This window comes from Papaver somniferum, chromosome 1 (genome assembly GCF_003573695.1).
Source record: "Papaver somniferum cultivar HN1 chromosome 1, ASM357369v1, whole genome shotgun sequence".
Taxonomy (NCBI): Eukaryota; Viridiplantae; Streptophyta; class Magnoliopsida; order Ranunculales; family Papaveraceae; genus Papaver; species Papaver somniferum.
The window spans coordinates 42,578,176-42,582,130 of NC_039358.1; the positions used below are offsets into that span (position 1 = coordinate 42,578,176).

Consider the following 3,955-nt stretch of genomic DNA (forward strand, 5'->3'; position numbering starts at 1 on the left):
CGTAACATATGTACTTAGTGTTGAGGTGAGAACTTTACTTCGGGTTCGTGTTACTGGTTCTTTTTATTACTCCTAGCATCCTCTTAAACTTGGTCATTTTAGTTCGTATTTAACCCATCAAAAAGAAGAATTACTTACCTATAATTCTAGCTCCTGGCATACCCAATGGTCCAAATTCTACAGCATATATACCCGATGGTCCAGTGTGCCAAATATGGGACTTGACATACAAAGCGTCCTTCAAAAAGTTTGCACTTATTGCAACGTAGTTCAACTACCATGCAGGCTACGTACTATGACCATCATTATATATATGTTAGTTGAAGCTGCATTCAACTACAGTATACTTGCTGTAGGCTACAACCAGGAAGCTATCTAACTTTCCAAGAGTTGCTATACTATATCTGTTCAGTAGCTAATCTTGAACAAAAGGTTCAATTACGTTCTGTGGTTTCTTGAGACTTCAGTTCATGTTTTAGTAAGTTCTGTTGTATGACTTAATTACTAATTTCTGTCTTCAACATCTCATAATCTAGTCTTTCTTTTCTTTAAATTGTTACTTTATGACTTACTACATAAACCATCGCTACTTGAAGTACTGTGGCATAGCCAATGCTTAATGAATTTAATCATATTGACCTTTTTGAAGGAAAAAAAAATTCAGACATATTTGAACTGCAAACTAGAGAGAAATGGCAAAGATGAATCAGGGCATTAAGCACATCTAGGCCCTTCTAGCAAAAAAAAAAAATTATCGGCTCAAGAAAATGCACACCCGGTGGGACTCGAACCCACAATCGCCTGATTAGAAGTCAGACGCCTTATCCATTAGGCCACGGGTGCTTGCTTGCCTCAGGAACGAAATTTAAGTTTATCGACGATGATTATCTGATTGCGGTCATCAGGCTGTAGTTGACTTTTTTCTTTTTTTTTTTTTTGAAAGGGAAAGGGGTTCAATGGAGCCCAATTTATTGAAAAGACCTCATGAACTGAGGTTTGAAAGGATACAACGAGGTGGGAAATTAGCATCCCACCACATATTTAGATTGTCATGCATAGCATGCTGACACAATGTATGTGCCGGATTGTTCTAAAATCACCGATCTTATACTCCAAGGAATGTTTGTTACCTCACCTAAAATCGTTGAAGTAACGTTACTTGCATCACCTTCGATAATAATCTTGTTACACATAAATCTCTTAGCCAGTTCCAAACCAAGTTTACAAGCAACTGATTCTGCCAATAAAGATGAAGTAGCTATAAACGTGCTTGAACCACAACCAAGAAATTTACCCAAGTGATCACGAGCAATTGCACCAGCCGCTGCATTGTTAGGAATAAAGGCAGCATCTACGTTAATCTTAACGTATTGGGGTTGAGGAGCAGACCAGTTCGCAATTTGCGATGTAACAGGGATAGATTCACTTTTTTTACGAATACCCATTAAACATAAATCCAAATCCTGCATAGCTTTTTGAATCACCAAATTTTCTGAGAAACTGGCTTGAGAGAAAATTATGTCATTCCTTAATTTCCAAAGATTCCATATAAGACATCATTTTTCATGAAAACACTTTCTGAATCTGATTCCATCCAGCTGGATATTATTTGTTGAATGCCAGTCACCTGAGCAGAAAAAGTATCTTGAAGATCGAACAATTCAAACACCAGTCTTGATCGCTAACAAGAAATAAGAAGATGTAAAGCAGTTTCATCCTCTTGCTGACAGAAAGTGCATTTAGTTTCAACACAGGTAATAAATCTTTTGATGTTACACTTAACTGCAATCCCATTGTGTATAACTTTCCAAAGAAAGATATGAATCTTAGGCAACAGATTAGAAAATGACCAGAACTTCTTCCACGAAAATTCACTTAAACCCGAAGAGAAAGGAGCATTGTTAATCAACAAATGGTAACAGGATTTTGTTGTGAACTTACCAGACGACGAACAAGACCAAACAAGAGAATCTTTTGAATCCACCTCTGCACTTAAGTAAATCGATGTTATATCCAGAACCGTCTCCGGAGGAAATAATTCATTAAGACGAGAACTATTCCAGTCTCTTGAATCAGGAGATATCAAATCTGCAACTCTCTGAATGTTATTGAGTAATGAAGGATATTTACAAATCAAATGATCTAAACTTTGGTGGAGCCATGAATCATCCCAAATTCGAACATTTGTACCATCAGAAATCTGCCAAAAAACTTTGTTTTCAAGAATACTACAAACTTCTAACATACTACTCCAAGTTGTTGTGCATTTTTGAGGCTTGTCAACAGTCCAGAAGGAGTTGTGTTGTAGATATTTAGCACTCAATAATTGTACCCACATTGCATCCTCATTCTCTAGGAACCTCCATACAAGTTTGCAGATTAGAGCAATGTTCATTAGCTCTAAATTTTTAATACCAAGACCTCGAAATTCTTTCCTTAATTATATCTTGCTCCAGTTGATAAAATGCAGCTTTCTTTCATCAGGCGAATGCCCCCACCAAAAGCTACGTTGAACTTTTTCCACCATTGTAGTTGACTAATCTAATTGGTGGATACTTGGAAAAGTGCAGTCATGCTTCGTGGAGGTGTCACATTTTCCCAGTTGACGAACGACTATTTAATTATTTAAACACTAAAAGTTGGGTATTTAGAATCGGACAACTAACTCCTTTCCACCATGTCAAGAAAATCTAGTTGGCATATCGGGTCGTATAGAAAATTAGTTGTGGTAACACCATTATGGAAAAATAAATAAGCCATAATTTGTCAATCGACAGATATCCACTACGGCGTTGGTGATATTATGGATATCACTGGTGTTGTAATTCTCATCCCTCGATGGACATATATCCCGTTCAACAGTTATTTTGTAACGACTATTTTCCCTATTTCATTCCTATATATACGCCTATGCACTTCATCAAATTTATTGCGCCTACATTCTACATATATTTTACGTATTTGTTTATCTGTATCCTCAATTTTAAGTTCATTATCATAATGACAAGACCCAATGAATCGAGGAATATAATTGTTTAACTTGTTTTTATTGGAAGTACTAGTGTTAGTATTGAACTGTGAAGACTTATGGTTATGGTTTGGCTTGTTTAAGTAATCCAGAACTTAAAAGAAGTATATTAAACTTTAAAACATGTGCGGTTTAATTTCCAACAAGAAATGCATAACGAAGGTTGCAACAACTTAATGATGAAGAAGCTGAAGACAAAGAACTAATCAACATACTGACACTCGTAAACTCGGGCCAAATACCTAGAGTGACAGAGCCAAAAGAAGTATTCTCAAGAATATATACTATTGAGGGAGTAAATTTTACCACCAGAAGCTGATGCACGATTATTTTATTCCCAATTATGTGTACTTTGATCAAGATTTTCAACTATGATTCCGCATTGGCCCGGCACCTGGTGAAAAAGATTATTGATGAGATTTGTCGAGTAGAAACTCAAGTTAAATATCAGTTTGATGCACTAAATATTAGAGGTCATAGTCCTAAACAAAAAGTTACTTCGGATCCAAGGATTCTAGGTTATGGCAAACCAGCGGATACGGACGATGATTACCTTTGTATGAGCAAAACAACATCATTCGCTTATTTTTCATTTTTTTGCAAAGTAATAATTAACCATTTTGGTCCAACGTATTTATGAAAACCAATCGAAGATGTTAGACAAGTATTAAGGGAGAATGAGGATAGGGGATTCCTAAGAATGCTAGGTATTCTTGACTATATGCATTGGGTATGGCAGGAATGCCTTACTTATTGGGTCGTTCACTATAAAGGTCATTACCCAAAACCAACCGCTATCCTTGAAGCTGCTGCTTCTTATGACTATTGGATATGACACGTGTTGTTTTTTTTGGTCTTCCGGATTCATAAAATGATGTTTTGCACAAGTCGCCTTTGTTTTTAAGATCTAAAGCATGAAATTTGTCC

General features: G+C 36.3%; 1 non-coding gene across 1 annotated transcript; it reads right to left on the reverse strand.

Annotated features, from left to right (window-relative positions):
- Positions 1-770: 770 nt before the first annotated feature.
- Positions 771-843, reverse strand: TRNAR-UCU. Its single transcript has one exon. It is a non-coding gene; the product is annotated as a tRNA-Arg (tRNA).
- Between the last annotated feature and the right edge of the window lie 3,112 nt (positions 844-3,955).